Source organism: Crinia signifera, chromosome 4 (genome assembly GCF_055691185.1).
Source record: "Crinia signifera chromosome 4, ASM5569118v1, whole genome shotgun sequence".
In the NCBI taxonomy this organism is placed as follows: domain Eukaryota; kingdom Metazoa; phylum Chordata; class Amphibia; order Anura; family Myobatrachidae; genus Crinia; species Crinia signifera.
In genome coordinates this window covers 293,269,295-293,286,983 of record NC_139220.1, presented here as the reverse complement: position 1 = coordinate 293,286,983, position 17,689 = coordinate 293,269,295, and the positions used below count along the sequence as shown (strand labels likewise).

General features: G+C 42.3%; 32 non-coding genes across 32 annotated transcripts; all 32 read left to right on the top strand.

The window, feature by feature from the left end:
• The first annotated feature begins 101 nt into the window (after positions 1-101).
• TRNAR-ACG (transfer RNA arginine (anticodon ACG)) lies at positions 102-174 on the top strand. Its single transcript has one exon. It is a non-coding gene; the product is annotated as a tRNA-Arg (tRNA).
• Positions 175-182: 8 nt separating this feature from the next.
• On the top strand, positions 183-254 carry TRNAH-GUG (transfer RNA histidin (anticodon GUG)). The gene has a single exon. It is a non-coding gene; the product is annotated as a tRNA-His (tRNA).
• A 642-nt stretch (positions 255-896) lies between these two features.
• On the top strand, positions 897-969 carry TRNAR-ACG (transfer RNA arginine (anticodon ACG)). The gene has a single exon. It is a non-coding gene; the product is annotated as a tRNA-Arg (tRNA).
• Positions 970-977: 8 nt separating this feature from the next.
• Positions 978-1,049, top strand: TRNAH-GUG (transfer RNA histidin (anticodon GUG)). Its single transcript has one exon. It is a non-coding gene; the product is annotated as a tRNA-His (tRNA).
• A 429-nt stretch (positions 1,050-1,478) lies between these two features.
• On the top strand, positions 1,479-1,551 carry TRNAR-ACG (transfer RNA arginine (anticodon ACG)). The gene has a single exon. It is a non-coding gene; the product is annotated as a tRNA-Arg (tRNA).
• A 509-nt stretch (positions 1,552-2,060) lies between these two features.
• Positions 2,061-2,133, top strand: TRNAR-ACG (transfer RNA arginine (anticodon ACG)). Its single transcript has one exon. It is a non-coding gene; the product is annotated as a tRNA-Arg (tRNA).
• Positions 2,134-2,141: 8 nt separating this feature from the next.
• On the top strand, positions 2,142-2,213 carry TRNAH-GUG (transfer RNA histidin (anticodon GUG)). The gene has a single exon. It is a non-coding gene; the product is annotated as a tRNA-His (tRNA).
• Positions 2,214-2,636: 423 nt separating this feature from the next.
• TRNAR-ACG (transfer RNA arginine (anticodon ACG)) lies at positions 2,637-2,709 on the top strand. Its single transcript has one exon. It is a non-coding gene; the product is annotated as a tRNA-Arg (tRNA).
• Positions 2,710-3,413: 704 nt separating this feature from the next.
• On the top strand, positions 3,414-3,486 carry TRNAR-ACG (transfer RNA arginine (anticodon ACG)). The gene has a single exon. It is a non-coding gene; the product is annotated as a tRNA-Arg (tRNA).
• Positions 3,487-3,494: 8 nt separating this feature from the next.
• TRNAH-GUG (transfer RNA histidin (anticodon GUG)) lies at positions 3,495-3,566 on the top strand. The gene has a single exon. It is a non-coding gene; the product is annotated as a tRNA-His (tRNA).
• Positions 3,567-4,208: 642 nt separating this feature from the next.
• TRNAR-ACG (transfer RNA arginine (anticodon ACG)) lies at positions 4,209-4,281 on the top strand. Its single transcript has one exon. It is a non-coding gene; the product is annotated as a tRNA-Arg (tRNA).
• Positions 4,282-4,289: 8 nt separating this feature from the next.
• TRNAH-GUG (transfer RNA histidin (anticodon GUG)) lies at positions 4,290-4,361 on the top strand. Its single transcript has one exon. It is a non-coding gene; the product is annotated as a tRNA-His (tRNA).
• Positions 4,362-4,790: 429 nt separating this feature from the next.
• Positions 4,791-4,863, top strand: TRNAR-ACG (transfer RNA arginine (anticodon ACG)). The gene has a single exon. It is a non-coding gene; the product is annotated as a tRNA-Arg (tRNA).
• An 8-nt stretch (positions 4,864-4,871) lies between these two features.
• On the top strand, positions 4,872-4,943 carry TRNAH-GUG (transfer RNA histidin (anticodon GUG)). Its single transcript has one exon. It is a non-coding gene; the product is annotated as a tRNA-His (tRNA).
• Positions 4,944-5,372: 429 nt separating this feature from the next.
• Positions 5,373-5,445, top strand: TRNAR-ACG (transfer RNA arginine (anticodon ACG)). Its single transcript has one exon. It is a non-coding gene; the product is annotated as a tRNA-Arg (tRNA).
• Positions 5,446-5,453: 8 nt separating this feature from the next.
• On the top strand, positions 5,454-5,525 carry TRNAH-GUG (transfer RNA histidin (anticodon GUG)). Its single transcript has one exon. It is a non-coding gene; the product is annotated as a tRNA-His (tRNA).
• A 423-nt stretch (positions 5,526-5,948) lies between these two features.
• TRNAR-ACG (transfer RNA arginine (anticodon ACG)) lies at positions 5,949-6,021 on the top strand. The gene has a single exon. It is a non-coding gene; the product is annotated as a tRNA-Arg (tRNA).
• An 8-nt stretch (positions 6,022-6,029) lies between these two features.
• On the top strand, positions 6,030-6,101 carry TRNAH-GUG (transfer RNA histidin (anticodon GUG)). Its single transcript has one exon. It is a non-coding gene; the product is annotated as a tRNA-His (tRNA).
• A 642-nt stretch (positions 6,102-6,743) lies between these two features.
• TRNAR-ACG (transfer RNA arginine (anticodon ACG)) lies at positions 6,744-6,816 on the top strand. Its single transcript has one exon. It is a non-coding gene; the product is annotated as a tRNA-Arg (tRNA).
• Positions 6,817-6,824: 8 nt separating this feature from the next.
• TRNAH-GUG (transfer RNA histidin (anticodon GUG)) lies at positions 6,825-6,896 on the top strand. Its single transcript has one exon. It is a non-coding gene; the product is annotated as a tRNA-His (tRNA).
• Positions 6,897-7,646: 750 nt separating this feature from the next.
• TRNAR-ACG (transfer RNA arginine (anticodon ACG)) lies at positions 7,647-7,719 on the top strand. Its single transcript has one exon. It is a non-coding gene; the product is annotated as a tRNA-Arg (tRNA).
• Positions 7,720-7,727: 8 nt separating this feature from the next.
• Positions 7,728-7,799, top strand: TRNAH-GUG (transfer RNA histidin (anticodon GUG)). Its single transcript has one exon. It is a non-coding gene; the product is annotated as a tRNA-His (tRNA).
• A 642-nt stretch (positions 7,800-8,441) lies between these two features.
• On the top strand, positions 8,442-8,514 carry TRNAR-ACG (transfer RNA arginine (anticodon ACG)). The gene has a single exon. It is a non-coding gene; the product is annotated as a tRNA-Arg (tRNA).
• Positions 8,515-8,522: 8 nt separating this feature from the next.
• On the top strand, positions 8,523-8,594 carry TRNAH-GUG (transfer RNA histidin (anticodon GUG)). Its single transcript has one exon. It is a non-coding gene; the product is annotated as a tRNA-His (tRNA).
• A 429-nt stretch (positions 8,595-9,023) lies between these two features.
• Positions 9,024-9,096, top strand: TRNAR-ACG (transfer RNA arginine (anticodon ACG)). Its single transcript has one exon. It is a non-coding gene; the product is annotated as a tRNA-Arg (tRNA).
• A 722-nt stretch (positions 9,097-9,818) lies between these two features.
• TRNAR-ACG (transfer RNA arginine (anticodon ACG)) lies at positions 9,819-9,891 on the top strand. Its single transcript has one exon. It is a non-coding gene; the product is annotated as a tRNA-Arg (tRNA).
• Positions 9,892-9,899: 8 nt separating this feature from the next.
• On the top strand, positions 9,900-9,971 carry TRNAH-GUG (transfer RNA histidin (anticodon GUG)). The gene has a single exon. It is a non-coding gene; the product is annotated as a tRNA-His (tRNA).
• A 429-nt stretch (positions 9,972-10,400) lies between these two features.
• On the top strand, positions 10,401-10,473 carry TRNAR-ACG (transfer RNA arginine (anticodon ACG)). Its single transcript has one exon. It is a non-coding gene; the product is annotated as a tRNA-Arg (tRNA).
• Positions 10,474-10,481: 8 nt separating this feature from the next.
• On the top strand, positions 10,482-10,553 carry TRNAH-GUG (transfer RNA histidin (anticodon GUG)). Its single transcript has one exon. It is a non-coding gene; the product is annotated as a tRNA-His (tRNA).
• Positions 10,554-10,976: 423 nt separating this feature from the next.
• TRNAR-ACG (transfer RNA arginine (anticodon ACG)) lies at positions 10,977-11,049 on the top strand. Its single transcript has one exon. It is a non-coding gene; the product is annotated as a tRNA-Arg (tRNA).
• A 508-nt stretch (positions 11,050-11,557) lies between these two features.
• Positions 11,558-11,630, top strand: TRNAR-ACG (transfer RNA arginine (anticodon ACG)). Its single transcript has one exon. It is a non-coding gene; the product is annotated as a tRNA-Arg (tRNA).
• Positions 11,631-11,638: 8 nt separating this feature from the next.
• On the top strand, positions 11,639-11,710 carry TRNAH-GUG (transfer RNA histidin (anticodon GUG)). Its single transcript has one exon. It is a non-coding gene; the product is annotated as a tRNA-His (tRNA).
• Positions 11,711-17,689: the final 5,979 nt, after the last annotated feature.

Here is a 17,689-nt window from a genome sequence, read left to right as displayed (position 1 = left end):
CTCTTTCAAATTCATTCTGTACAGTATATACTAAAAAGAACTCTAAAATCCAAAACTAGATTCAAAAACAGATAGGACACTAAACTTACCGTATGTCACCTGGGCCAGTGGCGCAACGGATAACGCGTCTGACTACGGATCAGAAGATTGTAGGTTCGATTCCTACCTGGCTCGTCTTCGTTGCCGTGATCGTATAGTGGTTAGTACTCTGCGTTGTGGCCGCAGCAACCCTGGTTCGAATCCGGGTCACGGCATTTAGTGTTTTTTTTCTTGCTCATAAGTCGCTTTCTTACTTAAAGGTTTGGACAATTGTAGAAATTAAGCAGATTCTTTGAATGCCCTTGCACAATTTGTCTTTAATGCTTTTTGTGAAGCTATCTTTACATGCTTTGATTTATTTGATCGTATAGTGGTTAGTACTCTGCGTTGTGGCCGCAGCAACCCCGGTTCGTATCCGGGTCACGGCATTTAGTGTTTTTTTTCCTGCTGAAAAGTCGCTTCCTTACTTCAAGGTTTGGACAATTTTAGAAATTAAGCAGATTCTTTGAATGCACTTGCACAATTTGTCTTTAATGCTTTTTGTGAAGCTATCTTTACATGCTTTGATTTATTTGTCTGTGAAACATTCTTTTGAAAGAATTCAAATTTGACATCAATTACTGAATTCTGGAAATTAAAATCTTGAGGCTTTGTCTTAGCAAGTTCATCACACACTGAAAAGATGTTTTTGCAGTAATAAGAAAATTGTCTTGCAATGTTAACAGGAAACTAGCCCTGGAGCAAGTGCATAGGTAACTCTTTCAAATTCATTCTGTACAGTATATACTTAAAAGAACTCTAAAATCCAAAACTAGGTTCAAAAACAGATAGGACACTAAACTGAGCGTATGTCACCTGGGCCAGTGGCGCAACGGATAACGCGTCTGACTACGGATCAGAAGATTGTAGGTTCGATTCCTACCTGGCTCGTCTTCGTTGCCGTGATCGTATAGTGGTTAGTACTCTGCGTTGTGGCCGCAGCAACCCCGGTTCGAATCCGGGTCACGGCATTTAGTGTTTTTTTTCTTGCTCATAAGTCGCTTTCTTACTTAAAGGTTTGGACAATTGTAGAAATTAAGCAGATTCTTTGAATGCCCTTGCACAATTTGTCTTTAATGCTTTTTGTGTAGCTATCTTTACATGCTTTGATTTATTTGTCTCTGAAACATTCTTTTGAAAGAATTCAAATTTGACATCGATTCCTGAATTCTGGAAATTAAAATCTTGAGGCTTTGTCTTAGCAAGTTCATCACACACTGAAAAGATGTTTTTGCAGTAATAAGAAAATTGTCTTGCAATGTTAACAGGAAACTAGCCCTGGAGCAAGTGCATAGGTAACTCTTTCAAATTCATTCTGTACAGTATATACTAAAAAGAACTCTAAAATCCAAAACTAGATTCAAAAACAGATAGGACACTAAACTTACCGCATGTCACCTGGGCCAGTGGCGCAACGGATAACGCGTCTGACTACGGATCAGAAGATTGTAGGTTCGATTCCTACCTGGCTCGTCTTCGTTGCCGTGATCGTATAGTGGTTAGTACTCTGCGTTGTGGCCGCAGCAACCCCGGTTCGTATCCGGGTCACGGCATTTAGTGTTTTTTTTCCTGCTGAAAGGTCGCTTCCTTACTTCAAGGTTTGGACAATTTTCGAAATTAAGCAGATTCTTTGAATGCACTTGCACAATTTGTCTTTAATGCTTTTTGTGAAGCTATCTTTACATGCTTTGATTTATTTGTCTGTGAAACATTCTTTTGAAAGAATTCAAATTTGACATCAATTCCTGAATTCTGGAAATTAAAATCTTGAGGCTTTGTCTTAGCAAGTTCATCACACACTGAAAAGATGTTTTTGCAGTAATAAGAAAATTGTCTTGCAATGTTAACAGGAAACTAGCCCTGGAGCAAGTGCATAGGTAACTCTTTCAAATTCATTCTGTACAGTATATACTTAAAAGAACTCTAAAATCCAAAACTAGGTTCAAAAACAGATAGGACACTAAACTGAGCGTATGTCACCTGGGCCAGTGGCGCAACGGATAACGCGTCTGACTACGGATCAGAAGATTGTAGGTTCGATTCCTACCTGGCTCGTCTTCGTTGCCGTGATCGTATAGTGGTTAGTACTCTGCGTTGTGGCCGCAGCAACCCCGGTTCGAATCCGGGTCACGGCATTTAGTGTTTTTTTTCTTGCTCATAAGTCGCTTTCTTACTTAAAGGTTTGGACAATTGTAGAAATTAAGCAGATTCTTTGAATGCCCTTGCACAATTTGTCTTTAATGCTTTTTGTGTAGCTATCTTTACATGCTTTGATTTATTTGTCTCTGAAACATTCTTTTGAAAGAATTCAAATTTGACATCGATTCCTGAATTCTGGAAATTAAAATCTTGAGGCTTAGCAAGTTCATCACACACTGAAAAGATGTTTTTGCAGTAATAAGAAAATTGTCTTGCAATGTTAACAGGAAACTAGCCCTGGAGCAAGTGCATAGGTAACTCTTTCAAATTCATTCTGTACAGTATATACTAAAAAGAACTCTAAAATCCAAAACTAGATTCAAAAACAGATAGGACACTAAACTTACCGTATGTCAACTGGGCCAGTGGCGCAACGGATAACGCGTCTGACTACGGATCAGAAGATTGTAGGTTCGATTCCTACCTGGCTCGTCTTCGTTGCCGTGATCGTATAGTGGTTAGTACTCTGCGTTGTGGCCGCAGCAACCCTGGTTCGAATCCGTGTCACGGCATTTAGTGTTTTTTTTCTTGCTCATAAGTCGCTTTCTTACTTAAAGGTTTGGACAATTGTAGAAATTAAGCAGATTCTTTGAATGCCCTTGCACAATTTGTCTTTAATGCTTTTTGTGAAGCTATCTTTACATGCTTTGATTTATTTGATCGTATAGTGGTTAGTACTCTGCGTTGTGGCCGCAGCAACCCCGGTTCGTATCCGGGTCACGGCATTTAGTGTTTTTTTTCCTGCTGAAAGGTCGCTTCCTTACTTCAAGGTTTGGACAATTTTAGAAATTAAGCAGATTCTTTGAATGCACTTGCACAATTTGTCTTTAATGCTTTTTGTGAAGCTATCTTTACATGCTTTGATTTATTTGTCTGTGAAACATTCTTTTGAAAGAATTCAAATTTGACATCAATTACTGAATTCTGGAAATTAAAATCTTGAGGCTTTGTCTTAGCAAGTTCATCACACACTGAAAAGATGTTTTTGCAGTAATAAGAAAATTGTCTTGCAATGTTAACAGGAAACTAGCCCTGGAGCAAGTGCATAGGTAACTCTTTCAAATTCATTCTGTACAGTATATACAGTAAACTAGATTCAAAAACAGATAGGACACTAAACTTACCATATGTCACCTGGGCCAGTGGCGCAACGGATAACGCGTCTGACTACGGATCAGAAGATTGTATGTTCGATTCCTACCTGGCTCGTCTTCGTTGCCGTGATCGTATAGTGGTTAGTACTCTGTGTTGTGGCCGCAGCAACCCTGGTTCGAATCCGGGTCACGGCATTTTGTGTTTTTTTTCTTGCTCATAAGTCGCTTTCTTACTTAAAGGTTTGGACAATTGTAGAAATTAAGCAGATTCTTTGAATGCCCTTGCACAATTTGTCTTTAATGCTTTTTGTGAAGCTATCTTTACATGCTTTGATTTATTTGATCGTATAGTGGTTAGTACTCTGCGTTGTGGCCGCAGCAACCCCGGTTCGAATCCGGGTCACGGCATTTAGTGTTTTTTTTCCTGCTGAAAGGTCGCTTCCTTACTTCAAGGTTTGGACAATTTTAGAAATTAAGCAGATTCTTTGAATGCACTTGCACAATTTGTCTTTAATGCTTTTTGTGAAGCTATCTTTACATGCTTTGATTTATTTGTCTGTGAAACATTCTTTTGAAAGAATTCAAATTTGACATCAATTACTGAATTCTGGAAATTAAAATCTTGAGGCTTTGTCTTAGCAAGTTCATCACACACTGAAAAGATGTTTTTGCAGTAATAAGAAAATTGTCTTGCAATGTTAACAGGAAACTAGCCCTGGAGCAAGTGCATAGGTAACTCTTTCAAATTCATTCTGTACAGTATATACTTAAAAGAACTCTAAAATCCAAAACTAGGTTCAAAAACAGATAGGACACTAAACTTATCGTATGTCACCTGGGCCAGTGGCGCAACGGATAACGCGTCTGACTACGGATCAGAAGATTGTAGGTTTGATTCCTACCTGGCTCGTCTTCGTTGCCGTGATCGTATAGTGGTTAGTACTCTGCGTTGTGGCCGCAGCAACCCCGGTTCGAATCCGGGTCACGGCATTTAGTGTTTTTTTTCTTGCTCATAAGTCGCTTTCTTACTTAAAGGTTTGGACAATTGTAGAAATTAAGCAGATTCTTTGAATAACCTTGCACAATTTGTTTTTAATGCTTTTTGTGAAGCTATCTTTACATGCTTTGATTTATTTGTCTGTGAAACATTCTTTTGAAAGAATTCAAATTTGACATCGATTCCTAAATTCTGGAAATTAAAATCTTGAGGCTTTGTCTTAGCAAGTTCATCACACACTGAAAAGATGTTTTTGCAGTAATAAGAAAATTGTCTTGCAATGTTAACAGGAAACTAGCCCTGGAGCAAGTGCATAGGTAACTCTTTCAAATTCATTCTGTACAGTATATACTAAAAAGAACTCTAAAATCCAAAACTAGATTCAAAAACAGATAGGACACTAAACTTACCGTATGTCACCTGGGCCAGTGGCGCAACGGATAACGCGTCTGACTACGGATCAGAAGATTGTATGTTCGATTCCTACCTGGCTCGTCTTCGTTGCCGTGATCGTATAGTGGTTAGTACTCTGCGTTGTGGCCGCAGCAACCCCGGTTCGAATCCGGGTCACGACATTTAGTGTTTTTTTTCTTGCTCATAAGTCGCTTTCTTACTTAAAGGTTTGGACAATTGTAGAAATTAAGCAGATTCTTTGAATAACCTTGCACAATTTGTTTTTAATGCTTTTTGTGAAGCTATCTTTACATGCTTTGATTTATTTGTCTGTGAAACATTCTTTTGAAAGAATTCAAATTTGACATCGATTCCTGAATTCTGGAAATTAAAATCTTGAGGCTTTGTCTTAGCAAGTTCATCACACACTGAAAAGATGTTTTTGCAGTAATAAGAAAATTGTCTTGCAATGTTAACAGGAAACTAGCCCTGGAGCAAGTGCATAGGTAACTCTTTCAAATTCATTCTGTACAGTATATACTAAAAAGAACTCTAAAATCCAAAACTAGATTCAAAAACAGATAGGACACTAAACTTACCGCATGTCACCTGGGCCAGTGGCGCAACGGATAACGCGTCTGACTACGGATCAGAAGATTGTAGGTTCGATTCCTACCTGGCTCGTCTTCGTTGCCGTGATCGTATAGTGGTTAGTACTCTGCGTTGTGGCCGCAGCAACCCCGGTTCGAATCCGGGTCACGGCATTTAGTGTTTTTTTTCTTGCTCATAAGTCGCTTTCTTACTTAAAGGTTTGGACAATTGTAGAAATTAAGCAGATTCTTTGAATGCCCTTGCACAATTTGTCTTTAATGCTTTTTGTGTAGCTATCTTTACATGCTTTGATTTATTTGTCTCTGAAACATTCTTTTGAAAGAATTCAAATTTGACATCGATTCCTGAATTCTGGAAATTAAAATCTTGAGGCTTAGCAAGTTCATCACACACTGAAAAGATGTTTTTGCAGTAATAAGAAAATTGTCTTGCAATGTTAACAGGAAACTAGCCCTGGAGCAAGTGCATAGGTAACTCTTTCAAATTCATTCTGTACAGTATATACTAAAAAGAACTCTAAAATCCAAAACTAGATTCAAAAACAGATAGGACACTAAACTTACCGTATGTCACCTGGGCCAGTGGCGCAACAGATAACGCGTCTGACTACGGATCAGAAGATTGTAGGTTCGATTCCTACCTGGCTCGTCTTCGTTGCCGTGATCGTATAGTGGTTAGTACTCTGCGTTGTGGCCGCAGCAACCCCGGTTCGAATCCGGGTCACGGCATTTAGTGTTTTTTTTCTTGCTCATAAGTCGCTTTCTTACTTAAAGGTTTGGACAATTGTAGAAATTAAGCAGATTCTTTGAATGCCCTTGCAAAATTTGTCTTTAATGCTTTTTGTGAAGCTATCTTTACATGCTTTGATTTATTTGATCGTATAGTGGTTAGTACTCTGCGTTGTAGCCGCAGCAACCCCGGTTCGAATCCGGGTCACGGCATTTAGTGTTTTTTTTCCTGCTGAAAGGTTGCTTCCTTACTTCAAGGTTTGGACAATTTTAGAAATTAAGCAGATTCTTTGAATGCACTTGCACAATTTGTCTTTAATGCTTTTTGTGAAGCTATCTTTACATGCTTTGATTTATTTGTCTGTGAAACATTCTTTTGAAAGAATTCAAATTTGACATCAATTACTGAATTCTGGAAATTAAAATCTTGAGGCTTTGTCTTAGCAAGTTCATCACACACTGAAAAGATGTTTTTGCAGTAATAAGAAAATTGTCTTGCAATGTTAACAGGAAACTAGCCCTGGAGCAAGTGCATAGGTAACTCTTTCAAATTCATTCTGTACAGTATATACTAAAAAGAACTCTAAAATCCAAAACTAGATTCAAAAACAGATAGGACACTAAACTTACCATATGTCACCTGGGCCAGTGGCGCAACGGATAACGCGTCTGACTACGGATCAGAAGATTGTATGTTCGATTCCTACCTGGCTCGTCTTCGTTGCCGTGATCGTATAGTGGTTAGTACTCTGTGTTGTGGCCGCAGCAACCCCGGTTCGAATCCGGGTCACGGCATTTTGTGTTTTTTTTCCTGCTGAAAGGTCGCTTTCTTACTTCAAGGTTTGGACAATTTTAGAAATTAAGCAGATTCTTTGAATGCACTTGCACAATTTGTCTTTAATGCTTTTTGTGAAGCTATCTTTACATGCTTTGATTTATTTGTCTGTGAAACATTCTTTTGAAAGAATTCAAATTTGACATCAATTCCTGAATTCTGAAAATTAAAATCTTGAGGCTTTGTCTTAGCAAGTACATCACACACTGAAAAGATGTTTTTGCAGTAATAAGAATATTGTCTTGCAATGTTACCAGGAAACCACGGTTCGAATCCGGGTCACGGCATTTAGTATTTTTTTTTCTGCTGAAAGGTCGCTTTCTTACTTCAAGGTTTGGACAATTTTAGAAATTAAGCAGATTCTTTGAATGCACTTGCACAATTTGTCTTTAATGCTTTTTGTGAAGCTATCTTTACATGCTTTGATTTATTTGTCTGTGAAACATTCTTTTGAAAGAATTCAAATTTGACATCGATTCCTGAATTCTGGAAATTAAAATCTTGAGGCTTAGCAAGTTCATCACACACTGAAAAGATGTTTTTGCAGTAATAAGAAAATTGTCTTGCAATGTTAACAGGAAACTAGCCCTGGAGCAAGTGCATAGGTAACTCTTTCAAATTCATTCTGTACAGTATATACTAAAAAGAACTCTAAAATCCAAAACTAGATTCAAAAACAGATAGGACACTAAACTTACCGTATGTCACCTGGGCCAGTGGCGCAACGGATAACGCGTCTGACTACGGATCAGAAGATTGTAGGTTCGATTCCTACCTGGCTCGTCTTCGTTGCCGTGATCGTATAGTGGTTAGTACTCTGCGTTGTGGCCGCAGCAACCCCGGTTCGAATCCGGGTCACGGCATTTAGTGTTTTTTTTCTTGCTCATAAGTCGCTTTCTTACTTAAAGGTTTGGACAATTGTAGAAATTAAGCAGATTCTTTGAATGCCCTTGCACAATTTGTCTTTAATGCTTTTTGTGAAGCTATCTTTACATGCTTTGATTTATTTGATCGTATAGTGGTTAGTACTCTGCGTTGTGGCCGCAGCAACCCCGGTTCGAATCCGGGTCACGGCATTTAGTGTTTTTTTTCCTGCTGAAAGGTCGCTTCCTTACTTCAAGGTTTGGACAATTTTAGAAATTAAGCAGATTCTTTGAATGCACTTGCACAATTTGTCTTTAATGCTTTTTGTGAAGCTATCTTTACATGCTTTGATTTATTTGTCTGTGAAACATTCTTTTGAAAGAATTCAAATTTGACATCAATTACTGAATTCTGGAAATTAAAATCTTGAGGCTTTGTCTTAGCAAGTTCATCACACACTGAAAAGATGTTTTTGCAGTAATAAGAAAATTGTCTTGCAATGTTAACAGGAAACTAGCCCTGGAGCAAGTGCATAGGTAACTCTTTCAAATTCATTCTGTACAGTATATACTTAAAAGAACTCTAAAATCCAAAACTAGGTTCAAAAACAGATAGGACACTAAACTTATCGTATGTCACCTGGGCCAGTGGCGCAACGGATAACGCGTCTGACTACGGATCAGAAGATTGTAGGTTTGATTCCTACCTGGCTCGTCTTCGTTGCCGTGATCGTATAGTGGTTAGTACTCTGCGTTGTGGCCGCAGCAACCCCGGTTCGAATCCGGGTCACGGCATTTAGTGTTTTTTTTCTTGCTCATAAGTCGCTTTCTTACTTAAAGGTTTGGACAATTGTAGAAATTAAGCAGATTCTTTGAATAACCTTGCACAATTTGTTTTTAATGCTTTTTGTGAAGCTATCTTTACATGCTTTGATTTATTTGTCTGTGAAACATTCTTTTGAAAGAATTCAAATTTGACATCGATTCCTGAATTCTGGAAATTAAAATCTTGAGGCTTTGTCTTAGCAAGTTCATCACACACTGAAAAGATGTTTTTGCAGTAATAAGAAAATTGTCTTGCAATGTTAACAGGAAACTAGCCCTGGAGCAAGTGCATAGGTAACTCTTTCAAATTCATTCTGTACAGTATATACTAAAAAGAACTCTAAAATCCAAAACTAGATTCAAAAACAGATAGGACTCTAAACTTACCGTATGTCACCTGGGCCAGTGGCGCAACGGATAACGCGTCTGACTACGGATCAGAAGATTGTAGGTTCGATTCCTACCTGGCTCGTCTTCGTTGCCGTGATCGTATAGTGGTTAGTACTCTGCGTTGTGGCCGCAGCAACCCCGGTTCGAAGCCGTGTCACGGCATTTAGTGTTTTTTTTCTTGCTCATAAGTCGCTTTCTTACTTAAAGGTTTGGACAATTGTAGAAATTAAGCAGATTCTTTGAATGCCCTTGCACAATTTGTCTTTAATGCTTTTTGTGAAGCTATCTTTACATGCTTTGATTTATTTGATCGTATAGTGGTTAGTACTCTGCGTTGTGGCCGCAGCAACCCCGGTTCGAATCCGGGTCACGGCACTTAGTGTTTTTTTTCCTGCTGAAAGGTCGCTTCCTTACTTCAAGGTTTGGACAATTTTAGAAATTAAGCAGATTCTTTGAATGCACTTGCACAATTTGTCTTTAATGCTTTTTGTGAAGCTATCTTTACATGCTTTGATTTATTTGTCTGTGAAACATTCTTTTGAAAGAATTCAAATTTGACATCAATTCCTGAATTCTGAAAATTAAAATCTTGAGGCTTTGTCTTAGCAAGTACATCACACACTGAAAAGATGTTTTTGCAGTAATAAGAAAATTGTCTTGCAATGTTAACAGGAAACTAGCCCTGGAGCAAGTGCATAGGTAACTCTTTCAAATTCATTCTGTACAGTATATACTTAAAAGAACTCTAAAATCCCAAACTAGGTTCAAAAACAGATAGGACACTAAACTTACCGTATGTCAGCTGGGCCAGTGGCGCAACGGATAACGCGTCTGACTACGGATCAGAAAATTGTAGGTTCGATTCCTACCTGGCTCATCTTCGTTGCCGTGATCGTATAGTGGTTAGTACTCTGCGTTGTGGCCGCAGCAACCCCGGTTCGAATCCGGGTCACGGCATTTAGTGGTTTTTTTCTTGCTCATAAGTCGCTTTCTTACTTAAAGGTTTGGACAATTGTAGAAATTAAGCAGATTCTTTGAATGCACTTGCACAATTTGTCTTTAATGCTTTTTGTGAAGCTATCTTTACATGCTTTGATTTATTTGTCTGTGAAACATTCTTTTGAAAGAATTCAAATTTGACATCAATTCCTGAATTCTGAAAATTAAAATCTTGAGGCTTTGTCTTAGCAAGTACATCACACACTGAAAAGATGTTTTTGCAGTAATAAGAAAATTGTCTTGCAATGTTAACAGGAAACTAGCCCTGGAGCAAGTGCATAGGTAACTCTTTCAAATTCATTCTGTACAGTATATACTTAAAAGAACTCTAAAATCCAAAACTGGGCTCAAAAACAGATAGGACACTAAACTTACGGTATGTCATCTGGGCCAGTGGCGCAACAGATAACGCGTCTGACTACGGATCAGAAGATTGTAGGTTCGATTCCTACCTGGCTCGTCTTCGGTGCCGTGATCGTATAGTGGTTAGTACTCTGCGTTGTGGCCGCAGCAACCCCGGTTCGAATCCGGGTCACGGCATTTAGTGTTTTTTTTCTTGCTCATAAGTCGCTTTCTTACTTAAAGGTTTGGACAATTGTAGAAATTAAGCAGATTCTTTGAATGCCCTTGCACAATTTGTCTTTAATGCTTTTTGTGAAGCTATCTTTACATGCTTTGATTTATTTGTCTCTGAAACATTCTTTTGAAAGAATTCAAATTTGACATCGATTCCTGAATTCTGGAAATTAAAATCTTGAGGCTTAGCAAGTTCATCACACACTGAAAAGATGTTTTTGCAGTAATAAGAAAATTGTCTTGCAATGTTAACAGGAAACTAGCCCTGGAGCAAGTGCATAGGTAACTCTTTTAAATTCATTCTGTACAGTATATACTAAAAAGAACTCTAAAATCCAAAACTAGATTCAAAAACAGATAGGACACTAAACTTACCGTATGTCACCTGGGCCAGTGGCGCAACGGATAACGCGTCTGACTACGGATCAGAAGATTATAGGTTCGATTCCTACCTGGCTCGTCTTCGTTGCCGTGATCGTATAGTGGTTAGTACTCTACGTTATGGCCGCAGCAACCCCGGTTCGAATCCGGGTCACGGCATTTAGTGTTTTGTTCCTGCTGAAAGGTCGCTTTCTTACTTCAAGGTTTGGACAATTTTAGAAATTAAGCAGATTCTTTGAATGCACTTGCACAATTTGTCTTTAATGCTTTTTGTGAAGCTATCTTTACATGCTTTGATTTATTTGTCTGTGAAACATTCTTTTGAAAGAATTCAAATTTGACATCAATTACTGAATTCTGGAAATTAAAATCTTGAGGCTTTGTCTTAGCAAGTTCATCACACACTGAAAAGATGTTTTTGCAGTAATAAGAAAATTGTCTTGCAATGTTAACAGGAAACTAGCCCTGGAGCAAGTGCATAGGTAACTCTTTCAAATTCATTCTGTACAGTATATACTAAAAAGAACTCTAAAATCCAAAACTAGGTTCAAAAACAGATAGGACACTAAATTTACCGTATGTCACCTGGGCCAGTGGCGCAACAGATAACGCGTCTGACTACGGATCAGAAGATTGTAGGTTCGATTCCTACCTGGCTCGTCTTCGTTGCCGTGATCGTATAGTGGTTAGTACTCTGCGTTGTGGCCGCAGCAACCCCGGTTCGAATCCGGGTCACGGCATTTAGTGTTTTTTTTCCTGCTGAAAGGTCGCTTTCTTACTTCAAGGTTTGGACAATTTTAGAAATTAAGCAGATTCTTTGAATGCACTTGCACAATTTGTCTTTAATGCTTTTTGTGAAGCTATCTTTACATGCTTTGATTTATTTGTCTGTGAAACATTCTTTTGAAAGAATTCAAATTTGACATCAATTACTGAATTCTGGAAATTTAAATCTTGAGGCTTTGTCTAAGCAAGTTCATCACACACTGAAAAGATGTTTTTGCAGTAATAAGAAAATTGTCTTGCAATGTTAACAGGAAACTAGCCCTGGAGCAAGTGCATAGGTAACTCTTTTAAATTCATTCTGTACAGTATATACTAAAAAGAACTCTAAAATCCAAAACTAGATTCAAAAACAGATAGGACACTAAACTTACCGCATGTCACCTGGGCCAAGGTTTGGACAATTTTAGAAATTAAGCAGATTCTTTGAATGCACTTGCACAATTTGTCTTTAATGCTTTTTGTGAAGCTATCTGTCAGCACCGAGGGTTCTTGTGTACTCAGCTGTGACCGTGGTGGGCCAGTGGAGGGCGCTGGGTAGCAGGATATAGAAGGTTTGGTATGTGACCTACACAGGGAAACCAGGGCACAGTAACTCAGTGTTGGCAACGACCAGGAACAGGGGCGCAGCCTCCTGCTCTGGCCCTCTGGGTACAGGCTGGGACTGAGGCTGGAGTTGTGCCTTGAGACGGCCTGGAAGCCGAGGTTGACAGTGAACAGTCTGGAAGCTGCGGGAGTTGTCGACGTAGGATGTCGGCAGTCAGATGTGAGGCGACTGGAGGCACCGGTATAGCAACAGGATGGATTCTCAGATGAGACTGGGAAGCCGAGCAGAGCGAACCAGAGGGTTGGCGGAGACCAGAAGCAGGGGCGCGGAGTCTAACTTGCCAGCGGTGTTCACCAGGAAGTCCCGCAAGGAACTATGGGCTTGGCTGCGTCTGGCAAGCAGGTCGCGGCCCCCTGTCCTGGTCCTCTGGATGCGGGCTGGGAGTGAGGACACTGGAGAAATGAGGAAATGTCTTTGGAGACGGCCTGAGAGCCGGGGAAGATAGTAGACAGCCTGGGAGCTGTGGGACAGCCTGGGAGCCGGAGTTGTAGTTGGCAGCCTGGGAGCTGCGAGACGGCCTGGGAGCCGGAGATGACAGTTGGCAGCCTGGGAGCTGCGGGATGGCCTGGGAGCCGGAGTTGGCAGCCTGGGAGCTGCGAGACGGCCTGGGAGCCGGTGATGACAGTTGACAGCCTGGGAGCTGCGGGATGGCCAGAGAGCCGGTGGTGATGACCTGGGAGTCGTCAGTACATGATGTAGATAACCTGGAGAGAGTGACAGAACCTCTGGAGACACTTGGGAAAACCGTTGACACAGGATGTCGACAACAGATGTAGATGTGACAATGCTTGAATGCGGCAACTGATGGATGTCGGAGATGACACGGATGTTGTTAGTCACCAGGAGATGACGGAAGCACAGAGTCTCTGGAGGCCCTTTGGGAAACAGTTGACACAATGTCGACAATAGATGATAACGTGACAATACTCAGATGCAACAACTGATGGATGCCAGGGATGACGCAGATGTTGTTAGTCAGGGATAGGCGGCAGAAGCTGAGTGTCGACTGTGAGGTAGACAGTGCCTGTCGGCAGATCAGGACTGAGATGGAAGAAAGTCACTGATAGGTTTGAAGGTAGTTTGGCCTGGAAGCCAAGGGGTCTAGCCTGAGAGCTAGTGGAGATTGCTAGCCAGTGCCAGTGGTATCCTCTGCAGGGAATAGCTTGCTCACTCAACCGCAGGATGGAATTAGCAGGAGTCTCTGGAGATGACCGGAACCAGGTAAGTAGCAGCAGAAGCAGCAGGACACTTGGAGATGGGATCACTGGAGACTGGATAACCAGGAGCCTTGGAACTCTCTGTCTCTGGGGTAACCACTCAGGAAGCAGAATGAACAGTTGTTCAAGGCAAGGAGGACTCTGGGAAGCTGGCTTATATTCCTCCAGGTGATTGCTAATTGTCTGCAGCTGCAGCAGCAGCCAGAACTAAGAATTATACCTTGAGTACCTGGAACATGTGACTAGTGCAGAACTCAGGAAGCTTCATTGGAGTTAATCACTGAGGAATGGAAAGCAGCTGCAACAGCAGCAGCTAGGAACCAGACCAGCATCAGGAAATAAATGTGAAACAAGTCAGGTTCGTGACAGTACCCCCCCTTTTTAGGGTGGACTCCGGACACCCCAATGAACTTGGCAGGGGAACTAAAGAACTCACAACTGAGTTTTTCACAGATCCTCTTAGTTTTCATCTTCGGAACAGGTGGACCATCCATCATCAAAAAAAACTGAATTTATTGGAGTATCGTCTTGGAGAAAAACATGGTCGGGAAGGATAAAACCTCCTGGATAGGGAGTTTCATCATAAACTGGGTCATAATCGGAATCTGAGTCCAATTCTAGTGGACATATATGATCCTTTCTCTTGGAGATATCAGTTAGAGAGTCATGTGAATAATGTAAAGTAGAAGAACCAATACAGATTGCAGACTCTGAATGATCAGTATTCCTCTCTTTAGGGACCGAAGTGATGTTAGCTGGTACATCCATGAGGCTAGAATTCCTAAAAGAACCTGCCGAAGAACAGAGTGAAACTACACCCAACCTTAAGTCAGGAGAATGGGGTATAGAAACATCTTTATCTCTGGAGATATGATGACTGTTAATATACGGATCCTGTAGTCTCTGGTCTTGTTCAAGTTTGGATACTCCAGAAATTTGAGACTGCTGATATACCGTGGAGGAATTGCAATCTTTTAATTGAGATATACCTTGATTCAATATAACTTGATCTTGTTCGGAAAATGATGGTGCAGTAGTGGATAAGCTCTCAGTGACCCTGGCGGAACCTTTCAAAGGTCCCAAAGGAGCTGGTTTTGGAGGGAATTCTCTTTGAACTGCTTTTAGAAATGCCGGGAGGTCACTAAGTATGGGATCCTTAGATTCGATGAAGGAATTAGCCCATTCCAAGGCTTTACCTTTGAAGGAGAGTAGTAAAAGTCTAACTGCGTTAGCAGGAGTTATGACTACTGATGGATCAGAATCCATCTGTGCGAGGATTTTTTGGAGAATACAGCGAAATTGGGCAAAATCACCCTCAAAGTACAATGGTGAACTACTTACAGTAAAATCTTCAGTATTTAGGCTGATGGAGGAAGTCTCTGGGATTATGGTAACAACTTCATCCGTTGGGAGTAGACGGTCCATTGAAGAATTTGAACCTGAACCTCCTTTTAGGTTCATAATGGGAAGACCATTACTAAGAGGATTAGACTGAAGTTCGACACTGAAACAGGCGGAGTCCGGGCTGGAACCGGAACGGACAGAATCCGGGTATACAGATGGTCCGTCTTGGACCTGGACTACACAGGGTGTAGACATAATGGCACAGGAAGAAGGCTGACCTGGAGTAAATGGCTTGGGTGCCATTTCTGGAACTGGAGAAACAGAAACCTCTTCTGGGGTCAAAGCATCAGATGCCTCACTGGAGGCTGATATTTTCAAAACACTTCCTTGGATTGTAGCTACAGATGTCCCAACACAAGCTACAGGATCAGGTACCTCATCCGAGGCTACGGACACAGATGTTTTATTTGGGACTAAGGAATCTGGGACACTTTTAGTGACGCAAGACTTGTACATCCTCCTCTGGTTCTCAGACTTGGAACTAGGAATATGCGTGACTGAGGCAGAGATGGCGGGAGCAGATGTTTCAGAAGAATTATGCAAAAGAGCAGTGCGGTATTGGGGCTTGTCACCCCTCCTGGATGTACAGAGGTTACAGTCTCTAATAAGGTGACTAGCACTACCACAGTAGAAGCATAGGTGGAGCTGTCTGCGACGCTGACGTTCAGCTTCCGAGCATTTGGGATGCGAGAACCTCCTGACTTTGTCTTCACACTGCATGGAAGAGAATAGATTATTTCTAAGAGAGTTTGTAACAGGAGATTGTTTCGTTGCAGTGGTTTGCACGGAACTTCTTGCGGTAACTTGTGTACTCTGAAGAATCTCTGGTATTAGCAGAATTATAGTGGACAGAAGGCTTTGCAGCTGTTCCAACAATTTATGAAGAACACTCAGAGGCTCAAAATCCCTTTGATAAGGTAAGTGGGAAATCCGCGGACAATCCATGGGGGACCGGGGACAGGTTACTGGAACAACCGGTGTTGAATTGGAACGTGGACTAGAAGTACCCAGAAATTGATGGAGATCATCCAAACTGGAAGTGGCAACAGGTGACGCAAAAAATTTTTGGGCAGTCGACGCAAGAGGTGTCAACGACTGCTGTATAGTATCCAATCGGGTGGATACTCCCTGGAGACTCTTCATTATCCCTTGCTGAGTGGCTTCTTGGATCTTCATATGGCCGGAGACACCTGGAAGAGCCGCTGGTCCCACACTTGGATCGTGAGCCAAGTACATTGGCCTTGAACAATCTGTCAGCACCGAGGGTTCTTGTGTACTCAGCTGTGACCGTGGTGGGCCAGTGGAGGGCGCTGGGTAGCAGGATATAGAAGGTTTGGTATGTGACCTACACAGGGAAACCAGGGCACAGTAACTCAGTGTTGGCAACGACCAGGAACAGGGGCGCAGCCTCCTGCTCTGGCCCTCTGGGTACAGGCTGGGACTGAGGCTGGAGTTGTGCCTTGAGACGGCCTGGAAGCCGAGGTTGACAGTGAACAGTCTGGAAGCTGCGGGAGTTGTCGACGTAGGATGTCGGCAGTCAGATGTGAGGCGACTGGAGGCACCGGTATAGCAACAGGATGGATTCTCAGATGAGACTGGGAAGCCGAGCAGAGCGAACCAGAGGGTTGGCGGAGACCAGAAGCAGGGGCGCGGAGTCTAACTTGCCAGCGGTGTTCACCAGGAAGTCCCGCAAGGAACTATGGGCTTGGCTGCGTCTGGCAAGCAGGTCGCGGCCCCCTGTCCTGGTCCTCTGGATGCGGGCTGGGAGTGAGGACACTGGAGAAATGAGGAAATGTCTTTGGAGACGGCCTGAGAGCCGGGGAAGATAGTAGACAGCCTGGGAGCTGTGGGACAGCCTGGGAGCCGGAGTTGTAGTTGGCAGCCTGGGAGCTGCGAGACGGCCTGGGAGCCGGAGATGACAGTTGGCAGCCTGGGAGCTGCGGGATGGCCTGGGAGCCGGAGTTGGCAGCCTGGGAGCTGCGAGACGGCCTGGGAGCCGGTGATGACAGTTGACAGCCTGGGAGCTGCGGGATGGCCAGAGAGCCGGTGGTGATGACCTGGGAGTCGTCAGTACATGATGTAGATAACCTGGAGAGAGTGACAGAACCTCTGGAGACACTTGGGAAAACCGTTGACACAGGATGTCGACAACAGATGTAGATGTGACAATGCTTGAATGCGGCAACTGATGGATGTCGGAGATGACACGGATGTTGTTAGTCACCAGGAGATGACGGAAGCACAGAGTCTCTGGAGGCCCTTTGGGAAACAGTTGACACAATGTCGACAATAGATGATAACGTGACAATACTCAGATGCAACAACTGATGGATGCCAGGGATGACGCAGATGTTGTTAGTCAGGGATAGGCGGCAGAAGCTGAGTGTCGACTGTGAGGTAGACAGTGCCTGTCGGCAGATCAGGACTGAGATGGAAGAAAGTCACTGATAGGTTTGAAGGTAGTTTGGCCTGGAAGCCAAGGGGTCTAGCCTGAGAGCTAGTGGAGATTGCTAGCCAGTGCCAGTGGTATCCTCTGCAGGGAATAGCTTGCTCACTCAACCGCAGGATGGAATTAGCAGGAGTCTCTGGAGATGACCGGAACCAGGTAAGTAGCAGCAGAAGCAGCAGGACACTTGGAGATGGGATCACTGGAGACTGGATAACCAGGAGCCTTGGAACTCTCTGTCTCTGGGGTAACCACTCAGGAA